General features: G+C 35.0%; 1 pseudogene; it reads right to left on the bottom strand.

Moving 5' to 3' along the window:
- Window positions 1-462: 462 nt before the first annotated feature.
- On the bottom strand, window positions 463-8,310 carry LOC116116849 (annotated as a pseudogene).
- Window positions 8,311-20,478: the final 12,168 nt, after the last annotated feature.

The raw sequence follows: 20,478 nt of genomic DNA, 5'->3' as shown, positions 1-20,478 counted from the left end.
ATAAACACTAACAATAAAGTCACAATGCTCCTTTAAACAAAGAACAAGGTTAGGGGATTGTCGGTTGGGTTGCAGGTGTTTACACTTGAAGCTTTAAGTCAGAGACTATTTTAAGAGGTGGCTTAAATCAAACTAAGAGTGAATGTGTAGGATTTGGAATGAAAAAACTTGTGCTTTATCATCCTTTATGTAGTTCATTTATAGGTTGACTTTGATTTAGTTTCTTCCTTGGAATAGGAATCCATATTAGGGAAGGGATCCATGAGATAAGGTATTTAAGTGATATGAATCTCATCAAATTAGAGTAGAATCTAGGAGATCATCATCCTTCTTTACCTTGATCCTCATCCCCTAATGTGGGGATATTCCCTTAATAAAGGATTATTCCAATTATATAGAAAATAAATGTGGAGGAATAAACGAAGGATATTTTCTGGCTTTGCTTTTACCATTCTACCCTTGCTAATTTGGGATACTGCAGCAGATATTTATATAGACATGCAGAATGTGACTTATCTTTATTCTTTCTCAATTATGTAAAACAATTTCTTGACTAAATTTGAGACAAATTTACCATCTTCCATCTCAATTTAATCCAAAGGTTCAAAGACGCTTGAACAAAAAAATGTTACATGTTACTGACGCTCTATTATTTCTCGAGTAAACAACTTTTTTCCACCAAGGTTTGGCCCAATGATACTTTCCCACCCAAGAGGTTTCAAAATGACACTTTACTACCCACAGCACAAATCCATCAGTTAATTTTATTATAAAGAAGGGTAGGATAATCAAAAATCTGTTATAATTAAGGGTGGAATGTCAATTAACATTATCCATAAAAAATCAAAAATCAAAATTTGAAGTTCCCTTTTTCTTTTTTCTTCTTTCTTTCCTCTTTTCTCCTCCTTTTTTCTTCCTTCTTCTCTTCCTCTTCAATTTTTTTTCCTCTTTTGCAGATCTGGCCAGCCACTTCATGTTTTTTTTCTCATTCCTCCCTTCTCCTCTCTTTTTCTTATCTTCACTCAGCACACAATCCGCAATAAACAAAGCCAAATCCTGCTCACTTATCGGCTTGCAAGCACATAACCTCCAATCTCCAAACATCAAATAAGGCTTCACATCTTTCACCAACTCCACCTGTCCCCCTAAGCTTTTGAAAAATGCAATTGGCCTCGCCATACTATAGGTAAACCTACTATCTTCTTCGGCCTCTTTCACCAATTCAGCCTCAAATTTCAGCTTTTGCACGCTGAAATTCAAGAAGGGGTTTTTGCACACATATTGCAGAAAGCAAAACAAAATGTGAAGCCCCGTGATTTCTATCAGCAGCAAGACTATTCCTTGTTGCTTCATAATCAATCTTCCATGAATATTTCATCCCACCAGTACGACTAGCAAGGCAAGACACAACCACATCACCAGCAGCAAGAATATTCCTTGTCGCTTCATAATCAATCTTCCATGAATATTTCACCCCACCAGTATGACTAGCAAGGCAAGACACAACCACATCTATTGAAACTCCTAAATTTTCCGAATTTTTCTGTAAAGTTTCCACATTTGTCACATCAGAAAAACACACATTTGCTCCTTCTAACTGATTCAAGGTCTCTTCCTTATCATTTTTACCTCTAATTCCACTTCTTTCTCTAGCAATTGCTATAACATTAAAACCTCTATTAACCAACTCTTTCAATAAAAACTTCCCAATATACCCAGTTAAACCCACCACCACAATGTTAATATCTTTCGGATTCTTGTTTTTAAACGAATATGAGCTGGTTTAAATAGTTGTTGTTACTGAAGCTGTAATGGGGTTGAATCTTTACTACTAAACTTAAAGGGCTGTGATAAATTTACATGAGGAAAGGAGTTTACTTTGATTTGATGATCGAGAAAGTGAGAAGAGAGGCAACTGCCGGTGAAACTTTGACACTTTGAATGGAGAGTGAAGAGTCACTGAAGACATTGTAGAAGGAAAGAAAAAGAAAGAAGAAAAGAGAGAAAGAAGCAAAGAGAAAAAGAAGACAAAGCAGAAAAAAATTAGGGATAAATTCGTAATTTAATGTTAATAAAAAAAATTCAAAGTCAAATAGAAAAGGGTATTTTCGTCTTTATAACAAATATACACTATTTTTAACGGAAGTTACTAATATAACATAACTTTACTACTTTAGGTAGTAAAGTGTCATTTTGAAACTTTTTAGGTGAGAAGTGTCATTAAGCCAAACCTTAGGTGGGAAAAAGTCGTTTACTCTTATTTCCCTAGACGGGTGAGCATAGGTAACTGGTAAAACTGGAACTGGAACCAATTCTAAACCGACACTGTACGGATAGGTTCCGATTCCAATTTTTTAGAATTTTACTGTGCATGTCTAGTTTCGATTCCTATATGTGCAGGAACCGAAACCTGTGATGGGAGCCTGAAACAGGTACCTAAGTAGGAACCTGTATTGGAATCTAGATTTAAATGCAATATCAATAAAGAATTGGAAATCTTTCGTAATTTTACATATAAAAAATTTAAAATGGCCAAATAGGATAAAATGTTATATAAAAAATTATAGTGTAACAATAACAATAAGTTAACCAAATATATATAACAATTAGTTATACATATATACTTCTCCATTTAAAAAACTTTAATATATTATAATAAGTTAATCAAATTAATATATTAACATTTTCACATGTAAAATTTTTTAATACATTATGATATTAAAGTTTTTATTAATTAAGTATATAAATTATAATTGGAATTTAGATCCAATTAAAAGTGTTTTAATGCTATTAAAAGAATTATTTTTGAATAAAATAATATATTTGATTGAATAATATTTAGTTATTTACTTCAATTATCAAGTTTAAGTATATCTATAATAAATTAGTAATTAATTAATTATATATGATAAATTGATAAACATTAATATATTACTAATTAAATGATTACCTAATTATTAATTAATTATAACATTACATTATAAACATTAGTAATTTACTACATTAGTATGTTACTTAATTAAATGATTAGAAATTTAATTAATTATAATATTACATTATAATACTTAATTAATTATAACATTACATTATAGTTAAATGATTAGTTAATTAATTATAACATTATATTATAAAAATTAGTAATTTACTACATCAGTACTTTACTTAATTAAATTATTAGAAAATTAATTAATAATAACATTACATTATAGATTTATAGTATGATTACTTAATTAATTATAACGTTACATTATAAACATTAATAATTTACTATATTATTACATTACTTAATTAAATTATGAGTAATACTAACCTTACAAAGAGGCATACAAAAAGTCATACAAAGAGTCAAATCTAACCCTTGAAAGAAGGGAAAAAGAGAGAGAGAAAGAGGCAATCATAAATTTCAAGGGCTGGATTTGACTTTTTGTATGACTTTTTGTATGTCTCTTTGTAAGGTTAGTATTACTCTTAAATTATTAGTACATTATAGTATGACAATTCATGCCTCATGAGTCATGATATATTAAGAAATCATTAAACAAACTTATAGTTAGAATCATACTAATTATTTAATTAAATATTCATAAATCATATTAATATTAATATTAATATTTAATTTTATTCTTTTGTCACAAATTCACAATTAATGTTAATTTAACTTTATTTTCACTCTAGTAATTATTATATTATATTATATTTGTATTTTTGGAATATAAAGTATACCAAATTTTAAATTCCATAAATATACTTTGTAAAATATATAAATTTATAATTTCAAGATTTTCTTAATTTGTCAGGGGTATATTTGTAAAATTTTAAGTTGTGTTTGTCATTTTTTAAACTAATAGAGGCTAACTGATTTTTTACAGGGTACTTGGGTAAAGAACCGAACCTGCAGTTCAGGTTATGGTTATGAGAATCAAAGAATTGGAACCGATAGGTTCCCGTTCCTTTTCCTAGGAACCTGCAGGTTCCAGTTCTGGTTCCCTCGAAACACGCAAGGTATCCAAAACCGCTCACCCTAAATGACGAAGATGATAAGAAAGAAGATATATATATATATATATATATATATATATATAAAATCAAATCAAATCAAATAAAAATGATTATATAGGTAAGTAAGGTAATTAGTTTACTAATATATAGAGTATGATGTAATTTTGAGATTATATTGTTCCCTTTTAATCTCTTCATGAGGGTAAAACTAACCCAATTCTTCAAAAAAGCAAGAATCAAAGAGACAAAGGGAACAAAATATGTTATTACTTAAATTTTTGAGTTAAAAAGGCGTTGACCCCCAAGGTTTATTGTTTTAGCCAGTGTTCTAAAAACTAGACCAAACCGGTGATCGGTGCTTATTTGGTATGGGTCACTGTTTTAAAACCTAACCCAAGCCTTGACCCGGTTAAGGGCCCAGGTCCTAGGTTAACCGGTCCAATCGGTTGGACCCGCGGGTTGGACCAGTGACATCATTATAATGATGTCAGCTAAAATCCAAAACGACGCCGTTTCAAAGAGGGTATTATTGACTTTTTAAAACTTATAAAGAAAACCCTAAATTCCTTACTTTTATTCATTTTTCCCATTTCTTTATCTCTTCTTCTATCATCTCCCTTTCTTCTCTCCCTTGCATCTTTTTTCGATCTACCATGGCTAGCGTTTGGACCTCAACGGTGTAGGCTTCGTGGCTGCTCCGCCATGATGTAGATTTCGTGGTTGCTCCGCCTTGATGTAGATTTCGTGGCTGTTATGCCACGATGTAGGCTTCGTGGCTACTTTGCCACAGTGAAGGCTTCGTGGCTGTTGGATCTATCCGCTATGGTGAAGGCTTCATGGCTGCTGGATCTATCCACCACGGTGAAGGCTTCATGGCTGCTAGATTTCCTTTTTTCTATTTCTTTTTTCTTTTCTTCTACCGTCTTGTTTCTCCTCTCCCTTGCATTTTTTTTTTCGATCTACGATGACTAGTTGGCTACCTGCACATCTTGTTGGCTTTTTGACATCTTTACCTAAGGTTTTCTCGGAAATATTAACTGGGTTGCAATTTGTTGGTTGGATTGTTTGGTATTTGTTGTAATCATTTTTTTCCATCTAACAATCCATGAATTTAAATTTTGAAACATTGGTTGTTACTATAAAATGTTGTGATATGTTAATAGGCATTTAAATTATGATAAAAATTGAAGATGGAGAACTGGAAATTGGAAAAGGAGAAATTGTTTTTAGGGATTTTTGTTGACCCGGTTGTGCCACTGGTCCGATTGAACCGGTGGTTTGTCACTATTCCGCCGGTCCAAATCCTATTTATTCCGGGTTAATTGTTAAAAGCGGGTTTAGAAGGTTTTTGGACCGATATTGGTGTCGGCTCCCGGTTGAACCGGTTCAACCGACCGGTCCGGTCCGGGTTTTAAAATAGTGGTCTAGGTTACCATGTTTAATTGTTCACAAAATCCCTAACATGATCGTCGACGAACGAGGGGCTATCAAGTGCCAAGTTGGAGAGTTTTTGTAGAGTGAAGGTCAGTGATTCAAGAGGTGGTGTCGGATTGAATTTTGGATGTTGAAATCAGCCATAATTTGGCTAGAAAAATCATCCCAATACGCGAGTCATGGCTAGTGAACGAGGGGCTACCAAGTGTTGGGGTTATATGTTTTGTAGAGTGGAGGCCAATGGTTCAGGTGGTGGTGTCAGATTGAATTTTGAACGTTGGAATCAGCCAAAATTTGGCTAGAAAAATCAACCCAATCACGGCGATGTTTGCAAGTCACAACCGGTGAACAAGGGCTACCAAATTCAGGAGTTAAAAGGGTTTTGTGGAGTGGAGGACGGTGCTTCAGGTGGTGGTGTTGGATTGAATTTAATTCATCGAAATTTGGCTAAAAAAATCAATTTAGGGTCCGATCGTAGGGGTGTATTTGCTAGATTTCAAACCTGTAGGGACTACAAATATTCTTCAAGGGTGTGTTTGTAAGATTTCAAATTTTCTATATCATCGGCAGACCGCCGATTTAACCGATCGGATAGGGCAAACCAGGGCTCGGCCCCTTGGCCGGATGACAGCCCGGGTCAAGTTTCAGAACCTTGGTTTTAACTAAAAACTTAGTTTTTTATATAACAAAAATCTATCTACCATTAATAAATCATTAATGAGTTATTGAAACTTATTCTATTATGACTGAATATATTTTTAGTGGATTATTGTTTTGTTATTTATTTTAATACCTAAAACATAACAACAGATTAATGGATTACCTCTTGATCACTAATGAAGTTTTTAAAATCTCAAGAAATTTATTATTATTTAATTAGTCATCAGGAGAATAATACATTAACTATCCATCCCTAGTGAAGTTTACAGTTTACACAATGGCTAGCTCATTTTTTACTAATTTTCTCATCGCTCTCACAAATTTTGTAGATTACCAAAAATTAACTAAATAAGTAAAGATTTTGCGTCTTAGTGTTGTTGGGATTACTGCAAAAATTTGGGTTCTCTTCACATAATTGAAGTCTGTTTAATAAATTTGGTGTTTGTCAACCTACTGTATGCACTTCCCAATTTTGATTGAAGTTTATACTTATAATTATTCTTTCACGTTAATTTAAATAAATTTTGATAAAAAAAATAATAATGAAGGAATAATGGATTCAGGTCTAGAAAAGAAATTAGAGTTACCTTAAGGTAAAATAGATTTGTTTTTTCTGTCATATTTGTAAATTTCATTTGATGATAAAATTGTAATATAAAATTAATTTCTAAATTGACCGAATCAGATAAGAGTTATCTTATTGTATTACAAATTATCTAATGAACTTGAATGAAAAGTTAGAATTAACTATTTTTAATGTTAACTAAATGAATAATTAAGCTATTGGATTACTATGAATTAATAATCATGGATGTATTTTACAAATTCATGTCAAATTGAGCATCGATTCCATTGTGTTATTCCTAATGAAAGTAGAAGCGATTGAATATCATCTCTCTTCCCTCATGACAGTGATATTATACTACAAATGATCATTACTTAAAATCAGAAAGAAAACATGGAATACTTCATTTGGAGAAATAGATTCCCTATTAAAGAACTGACAATTTCTAACTGTGTTTTTCTATTTATAAGTTAAAAAATGACATCTCTATTACATGTTAAATTGTTAATTACAATTAATATACAATCGTCACTCAATCTTTCAATGATTTTGCCTCCAATTAAAGGGCATTTAGCGAATGCTTGCCTCAACCAATCTTCCTTTTGGTCGTGCAACAAGCAGCTCATAATCCTGCATATTTCTATTAATTAGGGCTGACCACATAAACAAACTAGACATAGAACTCTACTTTTGCTTCATTTTACTTTTATCTACTTTTCAAATCTTTCATATTCCTATCAACTATATTCATTTAACCTTACACTAACAATCAAAACATTGTGCGCTCCCCCCTCAATGCTAAAACAGTTTTGCTTAGTTTGAGCTTTCTCACAAAAAGAACTTCTGCTAAGGCCATTTTTAAGGAAGAAATTGTGGTAATGAAAGACAGTAGATAATAAACATTTTGACCCAAAAAAATGTCCTTGTATGATAGCTTGAGCACAAAGTTTTCCTGACAACACTGCACCTTCCATCGAAGCCAGATACTTCTGTTTTGTGTAATCCCTAGTTAAATAGAATCCCTCTATTGGAGGACTTTGCAGGGGACGACAAGGCTCACAATTTGGGAGAGTCTTATACACAGACCTAAAATAATAAGTTAGGCTTTGAAAATGGACAAATCAAATGAAGTACAAGAATGGAAATCGTTGATGTAGTTATTGACAATCTTTATGACACTATACGTAGAAGCATTTGCTAAAGGTTAAACAATTTATAATAGTGAGAACTGAGAAGTACTAGGCAGGATTGACAAATTTTGAATTAAATTAAAAAATCAAATTAGACTGTTGTCTGTTGTCCAGCACTAGATGACCATTAACCGCATCTGTCATGGCATAAACAATATGCGAAAGATCGTCCACTTTTCATCTTAATTGTCTTAATATGTCTTACAAATGTAATCAATTTCACCCCTTATAAACATCAAGAACTTCTCATTCCCAAGCACTGAGGGACGTACAACCACCCTACCAGGGACTAAAACTTTCAGCCCTGTTGTGAAACCTGTTACTGTGCGTGTGATTCTCACCTTGGCTGTAACTCATAACTGGGATATCTAGCAACTTGATGTCAATAACGCCTTTCTTAATGGCGATTTCCAGGAAGTTGTTTATATGCATCAATCGGCTGGTTTTGTTGATCCCAATCATCCTAGTTATGTTTGCAAATTATCCAAGGCATTATATGGTTTGAAACAGGCCCCTCGTCTCTAGTTTGATAAACTCAAATTTGCCTTACTCACATGGGGTTTTCAGAATGCAGTCTCTGACACCAGTCTGTTTTATTTCTCAGATTCTACTCATGTTATCTATCTGTTGATCTACGTGGATGATATCTTGGTCACTGGTGATGATCCTCAGCTTATCTCAGATCTGAATGGTAAGTTTTCCCTTAAAATTCTTGGTTCTCTGAGTTATTTTTTGGGTATTGAGGCTTACCGTGATAAGTCAGGCCTTTATTTGACTCAAGCCAAATATATTAAGGATTTAGTTTGCAAAACTAACCTCTCTGAAGCTCATGATTGTCCTACGCCCATGGTCTCTCATTGTAAACTCACTTTGAATGACAGTGAGTTATTTAGTGAGCCTTCTTTGTATCGTAGCACCATTGGCTCTCTTCAGTACCTCACCATTACTATGTCTGGTATTGCCTTCACTGTCAACAAGTTGAGCCAGTATTTACAAGCTCCTACGGTTCTACACTAGCAAGCTTGTAAACGTCTACTTCGTTACCTTAAAGGTTCCCTTCACTTTGGCTTACATCTCCAGGCTGCTATTCCTCTTATGATTGAGGGATATTCTGATGCAAATTAGGCTAGTAATCTTGATGATCGTCGCTCCACTAGTGGTTATTGTATTTACCTTGGTGGCAATCTAGTTCAATGGAGCTCTAAAAAGCAACATGTTGTTGCTCGCTCCTCTGCTGAATCTGAATATCGCTCCCTTGCTCAAGCGGCTACTGAAGATCTTTGGCTTCAACAATTGTTTCAGGAGCTTGGTGTTTCGTTAATGCATTCCACACCAGTTCTCTAGTGTGATAAAATCAGCGCTGTCTCACTTGCTTCTAATCATGTTCAACATGCTCGCACCAAACATATTGAGATTGATCTACATTTTATTCGCGAAAAGATTGCCTCCAAAGCCTTAGCAGTTCAGTATATTTCTTCTGCTCATCAACTTGCTGATATTTTTACTAAGCCTCTGCCCATTACTCAATTTGGTATTTTTCGCAACAAGCTCATCAAGGCTTCTCCTTTGTTTCGCTTGAGGGAGGATGATGACTAGTTGAATGAAGTTGCATTGCTGCATTGCTACCTGTTTTTATTACTGCATTTTTCTGGATGTTTGTTGTTTTGCACTGCTGCATTTTTCTGGACTGATACAGCTGTAGTCTTCTGGAAGATGTGTGTAGTTTTGCGTTGTTGTTTGCTGTTGCACTTTCAGCATTTCTTTCTATCGTTGCATCTGTTCTCTGGAAGCTGTGTTCTGAATGAAGCTTCTGCTCTATGGGGTTCTACTGCATCAGATTTGCTTTACTCTGTTAAGCAAGCTAAGACAAGGCTTTTTCTAGCTTGAGGGAGGATGTTAAATGATGAATTGATTTCAAAGTCAAAGACTAACTAGAGTTAGTTTTGTAACTGCAGTTAGTTAATCATAGTCAAAGGAATCTGTATAAAAGGCAACACTCTGCCTATTTTCATTAAGTGAAAAGATTAATAAAATCTTTCCCTTCATAACAGAGTTTTATTTCGTTAACAGAGAAGAGACCAAAGTGAATATTCTGTCCTGAAGCAATCTTGTTCAGAAGACAGATTGACTAAGATGAGTTGGTTCCAGTAGGGAACTTTAGTTTTGCTAATTCTAGGAAATACAATGGGAATGCAAAGCCGGTGCTCTTTCATTAATTTAGACCTGCCTTTTGTTCTACTTTGAATATAATGTCAGTGCTGCATTCAATTATTCAAACCCATGAGAACAAATTCACTAGGTAGAAGAAACATTACCTTTAAGGTGCCCAACTGACTCTAATTTGAGTGTTCTGTCAAGTTAACCAACGTACTTTATGTCATTATTCTAATTTCTAAAATTTGTGGAGTCAACACAAGTCACCAAAGAACTTTTCACAGAATGGTTTAATTCATAAGTCAAAACTTCAACGTGTAAATGCACATAAGTTCATATCCTATTTGAAATCGGGTGTTTTGTCATTATTCTAGTTGTTAAAACTATCTTAACAAGGTTGGCCTATTTCATCAGCAGTATTTCTGGTCTTTAACTTCTTCCCATAGAGCAAACACTATAAGAGATAACAGGACTTTCCCTTCAGACTAGCTGATATTTCTGGGTGCATCTTTTGAAAGAGTTTGATCAAAGGAAAATGGAGACCTAGATTCACAAAGATTAAGGAACGTAGCTCCCTTGACATGCTTACACTAAATTATGAGTACATTTTCATAAAAAAAAAAAATAGTCAGCACAACCATAGACACACTCCCTCATTTCTATTCAGCATCATCTACGGTTTGGGAAAACCCATAACTTATGCCATTCAGACATATGCTTCCGTTAGCCTGGAAACAAGAAAAACAATGCCAAGCCATATAGAGTTTACAAGTAGTGAAATGGAGTTTAAGAATTGTAGTTAACTCAGTAGACCAACTAAATTCAACTAACAGTTAGCTGGGGAAAATAAATCCATCAGAATCTTAAAAAGTACAAAATGTTTGAAATGAAATTATTTATTTTGATTACTTACTAGCTATGGTTTTCGGTATAATCTTTACTTTAATTTCACTGAATATTTCTCTTAGAAAATACGTTTTTATTGATAATTTTGTTAAATTTCCAAACATAAAGCATGAGGATTCTAAAACTGAACAAAATAAAACTGAGTGAGATAAAAGGAGAAAACACGCCACCTGCACCAGCAATTACAACTTTCAAAGGCTTGGTTGGACGAGGAGAAGCACGAAAGGAAGAAGATAAGTAAGCAGCTTCCAATAAATTAGCTGTATTATCAATATCCGGTCTCGGATAGTCCACACAAGCTACCTGTAAAAATTAGGTTAAGTTTAGAACTTTATAATTCAATTTAACAAATCAAAATTAACCATTTAAAATTACAAACAAACCTGCAAAGGATTGTATCCCTTCCTAGGAGTTGTTTTAACATGAAGTTGATGGCCTTACCCATTAATTCACTCTCGTGAAACGCCATTAAAGTACTTGCAGAAGCACTTCCACACAAGGTGAGGCTCATTTCTTTGTTAGTGAAAGAATCTGAATTTGTTGGTGGAAGCTAAGAGAGTCAAGTTGTTATTGTGATAAGTATAATATAAATATAAGGCGTAGTGATAAAATAAGATTGTCGTGCCGTTGGCGGTTTACTTAAATTTGGAAACGGGAATATTCTGCTTAATTCACCACGGTTTTTGGTTATGGAACCAAAAACGCCCAATGTTACACTTTTTAGCAACTTAACTTAAGACTGCATTTGGATATTTTTAAGCAAGGTTCTAAAACCTGACTTGGAGTGTCACCCGGCCAAGGGGTTGGGTCTTGGGTTGCCAGGTCCGACCAGTTAAACTGGCTGCCTGCTCGATGATCCAGCAAGTTTGAAATCTTGCAAACACACCCATAAAAAATACGCAGCAGTTTCTAAAGGTTTGAAATCTAGCAAATACACTCCTGCAATCTGACCCTAAATTGATTTTTCCAACCAAATTACAGCTGATTCCGATAGCCAAAATTTAATTCGACGCCACCACTCTATAAAACCCCTCTAACTCTTGAACTTGGTAGCCCCCATTTGCCGGCCGTGACTCTCGAACACCATCGTGATTGGGTTGATTTTTCCAACCAAATTTTGGATGATTTTGGCTGACTCCAATGTCCAAAATTCAACTCAACACCACCACTTGAATCATCGGCCTCCACTCCACAAAACTCATCTATCCTCGGCACTTGGTAACCCCTTGTTCGCCGACTGTGATTGGTGCATTGGTTGATTTTTCCGGCCAAATTCAGGTGGACTCCAGCGTCCAAAATTCAATCTGACACCACCCTTTGAACCACCGGACTCCACTCTACAAGACCCCTTTAACCCCGGCACTTGGTAGCCCCTCGTTGGCCGACGATTAGATTAGGGAATTTGTGAATAGTTAAAAAAGGTAACCCAAACCGGAGAAGACGCCAATCACCAATAGGACTGGTCCAACTAGCCGGTCTAGTCTGATTTTCAGAACACTGATTTCAAGGCTTGCTAATTGGGTTTTCTTAACCCACCATTACCAGTTAACCCAAACATCAGTTCAACTTCACCAATGAGCAAAGATTGTAATAAAAGCCTAATAAAGGGTCAGTTTAATACGACTTATTTGCATAAACTCATAGAAAAGTAGTCTACTAGAGTATAGTTTATGAAAATATAGTATTTATGAAAAAGTTCTTAATTGTTTGATTAGGAAAATACAGAAAGGATTTATTGTATTAATTTACCAGGAAAGACTCTAACTATAAGAATAAATAAAAGTCCAATAAGATAGTTTTGAAATTTTAACATTTTAAATAAACTCAAAGAGAGCTTATAGAAGAATAATTATACAATATTCTAAATATCAGCAAAAAAAAAAAAAAAAAAAAAAAAAAAAACACAACTAATAGGCTACCAATTTGGGGGATATGGTCTTCGAGGGCATCGAAGAGTGGGTGTTTTTGGCTTCGAGAGGACGAGGGAAGTCAATACAAGCCCTACAAAGGCTATTGTGGCAGGTTCGATGACTGGAGATGGTTGGGGATGGCAGGAGGGGGTGGAATAGGGGGGCTAGGGGGTACTTTGTATATTGTAGGGCTGGCCATAGGCAGCGTGTGCGCATAGCTGCGTGCACCCAACTGTACGTGGCCAGCCCTACAATATGCAGGGCAACCCTCCAGCCCCCCTATTCCGCCCTCTCTTGCCATCCCCAGCCCTTCAACCTCCATAAACAACATCCCTATGGCCTCTCTTGCCTTCCCCCATCATCTGGAACCTAAACAAAGCTACTCCCCCAATGCCTGCCAACTACTCGACAAAACATCACAACCACTGTAATAATCAAAACCAACTGCACACCAAAATTTGCACAAACCAATAATTTTTTCATCAAATTCAAAACCACCAGTAAAAAACGTACATTTTCTTCGCCAGTGTCCTCCTCCTCGCCTGAATTCTCGCCGGTGTCTTCCTCTTTAAAAACATTTTTTAATTTTTCTCTCTGTTCTTGTGCCGCCGTCGTCTCCTTTGCCGCTAGACCACCTTCACTCATCGGATGATCCACCGTAGTGTCTTCTTTGAAAACCTTTGAACAGCTACAGCCATCAGACTCTAGGATTTGGATGGGGATGGGTTTTCCTCCTCTTTGTTAATATCAGTCATGATTTTTGTGTAAAGAAGCTTTATGATCAAATATTGGCCGAAAATAGGGAACTTTAATCGTCGAAAATCGCAGAGAGATGGAAGTGTTTTCGTCGGTCATTTTTTGGGTGTACTGCTCAATTAAGCAATTTTGAAGGTAGGGGTCGTTTTTTAATTTTCAAAATTTAAACAAATTTCCATTAATTAACTATTACCCATATATGTTTAAATATTTTCACTCTAGCCCCATTTTGCATGTCTAGTTACACTTAAGTGTGCCATGTCAGATTTTCAAATTTTTTTTAAAAAAAAAGCAAACTTTTTTTAGGGTTACTTTTTAAAATCCAAACTTGGGATGTTTGGGGAGTTAAATTTCCTCCTTGACATGGCCTGAAAAGTAGACAAGTGTGATGTTGTTGTTTTCGTCGTAGCTGACTTCTCATCGGAAGAAGATGATGGTGCTGAAGGTTTCAATTGTTAGGAAATGATCAAGTCATGGCAGCAGAAAACAAAAATTATTTACAACATAGATCGTTCCTTAGAACCAAGATCAGGGCACAAATTTTCAGTTTATACATTAAATAAGAATTTGTAGGAAAATTAGTTTAGAGTTAAGAAATCATACGCACATTTGGAGGCTTCTCCAACTTGTCTCTGAACAAGTTTCACTACCGATCCAAGGGTAGGATCGAACTAGCCGTAGTCCACGCGAAGATAACCCCGAGGAACTAAAAATGGATTTGCTAGATCCTTTTTAGCCTAAAGAACCAAGAACAAAATCAATAATATTTTGATTCAACAACAAAAGCAATCTAACGTGGGAAGAGAGAAAAAGGGTTGGAATTTTTAATCTAAATGATTGATTGAATGAATGAATGAATATCATTTAACAAAAAATCCTGCACTTATATAGTGCACACAATGCCCCATTCCCTCATGGAATAGGCTTGGGCACCAACCCAAACAACCCCTATGTCCAAACAGCCCCATTTAGATATTTTAATTATTATTATTATTATTATTTCAATTAAATTCAATTAATATTTATAAAATATATTAACATTTAACAATAACAATAACAATAATTCATTTAAATATATGCGTACACATATTTAAATATAATCTCACTTATTTAATTTTAATATCAAATTAAATAAAGGCTATGACCTCAGCAAATTTAATTGCACTATGAGATTACCAAAATACCCTTTCGCCTAAAAAGACGAAAACGCCCTTCTTATAAACTAGCTTTTAATTATCTTCTGTGTGTGTGACCCGTAGGCTCTTTATCTTACCAGTAGTGTGTACTATCGCGATTAACACCAATTAATTGTCTCACTACACACAGACCAAGATTGGCCTCTAGCAAGGCATCATGGCCACCTGATAGATTCGGATTTAGCGAAGCAGCTACCTGTCAACGATATGGTTACCGTACAATCCAATCCTTTCATCATCTGTTATCTCAACGAGACTGAGGCACAGAAATAGTGTCAACCTCAGTTACTCTCGATATGTATATATTCAGTTACTAGACCAATGACCGGAATAATAAACTGGATAGAGCAACAACTCAATCCCACTGTGGCCACAGTTTTAATGTCGTTGCCATTTACTGAATTGCGCCATGAGATAACATCCCCCGTACCCGAGAGTGATGAATCCTCTGTCGATCCACCACAATCTTGATACACTCCTTGATGCAGCCAATCACTACCGTATTGACAGCTCTAAATAGAACTATGTTGGGCTAGTATCAAACTGCACCAATCGGTGCACAAGGTGCTCTGGTGATCTCAAGTCTAAGGATCACATGCACCACCATTCGTTAGAGGATTTGTTCCATAGACATTGGGGTTACCATCCATATGGAATCCTCTGGTGGGTTAGTCCAGTGAACTTGCCTACAGCAAGCACCAATGTGTTGCACCAGGTTGTCACCAAAACAACCTTGACAAGTGAGATCAGTCATTGCCTTTCGACAGGGTCGTTCAACATTATAATAGCCTTACCGTATTATCCGTGCCTTTACTTCAGAATAATATTAAGGCTACGGACGTTTCTAGAATGGCCACCATATGTGCTCATAGGGTTCTCACTATCAAGATTTGAAACACTTGATACCCTCGTCACGGTTCTACCATTCTAAGGGCATATATCAATATATACAATAATGATTTACGTGATATAGAATAAAATGCCTTTTTATTGATCCATGAACATTATTACAAAGAGTCAATTCTACAATAATTGATTGGCTCTAGGGTACCCACTCTAACATCAATGACAGAGGCAAAGCTCTATTTGGGTCTATGTAGCTTTCTGGTTTTAGTTCAGATAAGCCATTTTTGAAGATGGAGGCACCAAAAGAATCTGTATTGGACGGATGGCCTTTGATAGTGTTCTTTGTTGGCTGTTGCTTAACCTAAAGTTAGATTCTCCATGGAGTTTTCTCCGGTTATTGGTAATACTAATAGAGCAAGCTTCACTGGATATGTTGACACAAGAAATCCTCCCAGTTGCTGTGCAAGCTGTGCTATTGTTATTGTTTCTTGATGAGGTTGATCTTCTTCCATTGATGAACTCATGAACTACAAATTAATAATAATAATAAAGATTATTAAAAAAAAAAAATAACAAAACCTAAAAGATTTACTATAAATTAAAAAATGGATTCTTTAAGACTAAATTTACCGAGTCATAGTCATGTCAAAAAACTAGATCTGTAACGCCTCTTATTCTGATTAAAATGGCAAAGGAAATACTTCTGGGCATGGCTAGCAGTGGACACAAGAGGATGAATTACCTTAACTAAAAATTAATCATACCTAGACAACTTTGATGAGAAGAGAGTTGTCAAATGGAAGAGATCTAGTTAGAACTTTGATGAGAAGAGAATGGAAGATGAGGAATTAGGGATTTAGGCATTTAGGATCTAGCCATCTAGGTTAAACTTTTTTTTCATGGGTACCCACAGTTGCAGGTACCCAAGGTATACTTGGCCCACCTGCAAAAAAAAAAAAAAAAAAAAAGGGGGTTGAGCTGTGTATGGGTAAAATAAAAATGGGTCCAAAATCAAGGACCCGTACCCTATATTATTTTGATGGGTACAGGTCCACCTGCGGGTATAGAGCCGTTTTGCCAAGTCTAATTACATACATTTATTCGATTCAAATCAACAATCCACCACCACCATTTAAAAGATTCTACCTATAATCAGACATCACAACTCAAAATTCTTTCCCATTTCAAATAAATTTTTTTTTTTTAAAAAAAAAAAGGCCATCTAATTCATTTTTCACTTATCGAAGGAAAATGCAAAAACCACAATAACAACTGCATGACCATGACCAGACACGACATGCCATGCACTTCCAACACTCCATATCATAGCCCATTTCCATAGCCTCCTATACCAAGTCTGTCAAAAGTCCTATCCCACAACCCCCACTACCAAGGGCGAATGCATTACTTGTTGGCCCACCCTCAAATTATTTTAAAAAATATTATATATACAATTTCTAGATTTTACACCACCTTAACAGAAATATTAATAGACAAAAATATTAATGTGTAATTAGTTTTTATTTTGGCCCAACCTAACAGAAAGTTTTGGATCTACCCTTGCCCACTACTATCACCTTCATCTCTCCCACCCCATCGTATCCCCAAAATACCCCACCTTCTTGTTGAAATATGGTGATTCTGAGTTTCATTTTTTTTCTATGCAAAGTTGGAAACAATAATTGCACGATGTTTTTATATTTTTTTCCCTTTATTCTAGGATTTAGAATCGCTTAGGAATTGGTAATCTACTAATAGCCAAGGTGTATTTGGTATGGGAATAACAATTCTTTTGTCAATCTTTTAATCACCTAAGATGTCAATAAAACTACACAGTATCACCTCTAAAAAATAAAAAAATATAGGCTCCGTTTGGTTCAGTCTTTAAAAAACTATCAATGCTTTTCTCAATAAAGGTAACAGTAAAAGTTGCGTTTGGTTCACATATCCATCAAAAGATTCTCAATATTACTCAGTATTTTTTTGACTGTTTGTACGTTTGTTAATTTTTCGCTATTATTTCTCCCAACAACAACTGACTTCTTTAATGCATCTTCTTCTTTTTATTTACTGCACACACCCGTGACTTCCTCTCGCTCAATCCATCAACCAAGCACAAAACACATTGAAATAACTTTTCCTCCTTCTCGCCCAACTGCTACTGAGCTTTTTATTTCCTTTTTCTCTTCATTTACTCCACTATTCTCTACCAAAGTATAGCCGTTAATCCCTTCCCCTCTCTCAGTCCATCAACCAAGCACAAAGCACCCATTTTTCTTCTTCTCCTTCTTCACTGAAAATTTCAGATCATACAACAAAGTTTTAGACTCAGCCCAAACCCATAGAACACTTTCTCCATCCTGCCGTCAAGAATCGTTGATGCGCATTAAGTTCCTTTCAGATCCAGATACAACTCAGCTCATATCTCTTATTTCGTCGTCAACACCTCAGATTCGACATTTGGACCTAATTGAAAATCTTTCAGTTCTTCTTCTCAGGTTAGTGATCTCTTTGTTTTTTTACTGCAGTTTCCCATCTCTGTCTCTCTTTCCAATCAGTAATAGTCTTTATAAGTTAACCAGTTCATATCTCCCATTTGATGCGAACTTGACACCTTACCAGTTCTTTGAATTTCTGCCATTGAAGAATTAATTAACTGAGGCAATGGAGAGAACTTTTTGCTTGAACTAATTACTTTATAGCTAGGGTGAAAATTAATTAGGATGCAGTGGGGGTAGGGGTCGGACTTTGCTATGTGTGTGTAAGCCTATGATCATTAATTTCCATATTTGGATTTCAGTAGTGTTTGGTGTGTATTAATTTGGTGAGATGGTCTCACATACTGGGATGAAACATATCCTGGTAGTTAGAATGATTAGAGGATAGGAAGCCACATATTGAAATTAATGAATATCTCAGGAATTCAAAAATGATATTGCAGTTCTTGAAGTATCCTTTAATTAATATATACAATAGTACGTTTTACTATCTGTCCTTATGGGCGAAAGTATTACCTCACAATGTCCATTATGGTCATTAGCACTTGTTTAAATCTTCAGATTTTGCCATTCACAACTAAAGTTATTGGGTATGTACTGGATCTTTAATGGCTAAATTTATCCTTGAAGTGGAAGCTTTTATGTGTAGAATGACTGCATTAGCATTTTAGGGCTTATTGTTGAGTTGAAAATATCTTTTAATGCCTAATCATTGTGTTGTCTTATTTGTGATTTATTCAACATCTGATATTAATCTCTAAGTTGTCTGAGATTTGTATTACACTTTTGGAGTGATATTGACAAATTCTTCTTGCTATGTTTTTGGGCTCATTTTGGAGGTATCGTATACAGAGTGATGGAAAAGTTGTTGTGTGTAGTGTACATCCATGAGCAGGTTTCCATTGCTTGGAAGCTCTATTCAACCCCATCATGCACTATTTTTTATTCATTCGAGCAAACTAATCAATGGTTTGAAGAGGTGATGATTTGTCTAACTTATGTATTAATCATTTTGTAGGTTGATAACTGCAAGTTCATCGCATAGCTATTACAATGCCATGAACAAATGTACATGTCACCACTACAAGAAAATGACATTTTGCAACCAATTTTTTAGCAACTAACCAGAATAGTTGCAAAAAGGCTACATTTACCAACAAATTGACATAGTCGAGCAAAGAGGATTAAATTTTGGGGCCACCGTTCCAACATTTGGCATCTAAGTTAATTTTTTGCAACTATTTTGTTAGTCACACGAACTGGTTGCTTTAGTGACTAATAAATTTAGTTGCAATTTTTTCCGGGTGATTTTTCCCTCCAAAATTTGATATGCATCTAAAATATGGCTTTTTGCATCTACTTTTTGTTAAAAAAACAATTTTTTGCAACTACTAATTTAGTTGCGAATAATTAGGGATTTATTAGTAACTATATGATTAGTTATGAAAAATGAAATTATCAAAATATCCCTTATTGGACAGTAATTACAAGGGCCCCAAAGTATATATAGCAACTAAATTTGTTTAGTTGCTAATTTAACTTAAAAATTTCATATTCCCCTCGGACCTCAATTATGGGTAACTAACACTAATCTTTACTGATAAATTTTAGTTGCAAATTGACTTATTTCATAATAAAATTTTATTTCAAAATTAAATAACTATTAGAACCCTACTTTTTAAGTTATTTATAGATACCCTAACCTATATAAAGCAAGTATTTTTTTCAATTTCATCTCTTCTCCACACATGTTTGCCCTAGCTTTTTTTCCCAAAATTCCCAAACGCACAACCCAAATTTCATCTCTTCTCCACGCATGTTTGCCCTGCTGTTGCCCGAATTTCGAACTGCAGAATTTGACTTCATCTTTTCCCCACGCATCTTCATCTCTTTGATCTTACGCGTCTTCCTCTTAATCGCTGTTGCCCGAATTTCTGAACTGTAGAACCGACTTCATCTCTCTACCCACGCATCTTCATCGTTCAATTGATCTTCTTGGTTTCGTTCATTCATCGAATACGAGGCAGTCCCTAACCTCCCGTAAGTACAATTTTTTATCTTTAGTTCTTCACATGGTAACATTGAATCTGATTTCAATTAGTTTGAGTGTACTATAAATGTGGACAAACTGTTTGAGACCTTAATCTGTAATGTATTTATGCCACTTTTGGCTGACGTTATTTGACACAGCTGGTCCGAAATTGTTATCTTTTTTTATTCTGCTTTGATTAGTCTGTCTATTTTGGGGAATTCGGTGATATTTATTGGCCGAAACCTTCCTATACGCAATATATGTTGCTTGTCTTCGTGATTCGCTTGTATGGAAATATAAAGTTTATTGAAGCCATGACTTAATGAGTTTTA

Source organism: Pistacia vera, unplaced genomic scaffold (genome assembly GCF_008641045.1).
Source record: "Pistacia vera cultivar Batoury unplaced genomic scaffold, PisVer_v2 Contig786, whole genome shotgun sequence".
Taxonomy (NCBI): domain Eukaryota; kingdom Viridiplantae; phylum Streptophyta; class Magnoliopsida; order Sapindales; family Anacardiaceae; genus Pistacia; species Pistacia vera.
The sequence above is the reverse complement of the archived record's forward strand: the minus strand, read 5'-3'. Positions and strand labels throughout refer to the sequence as shown.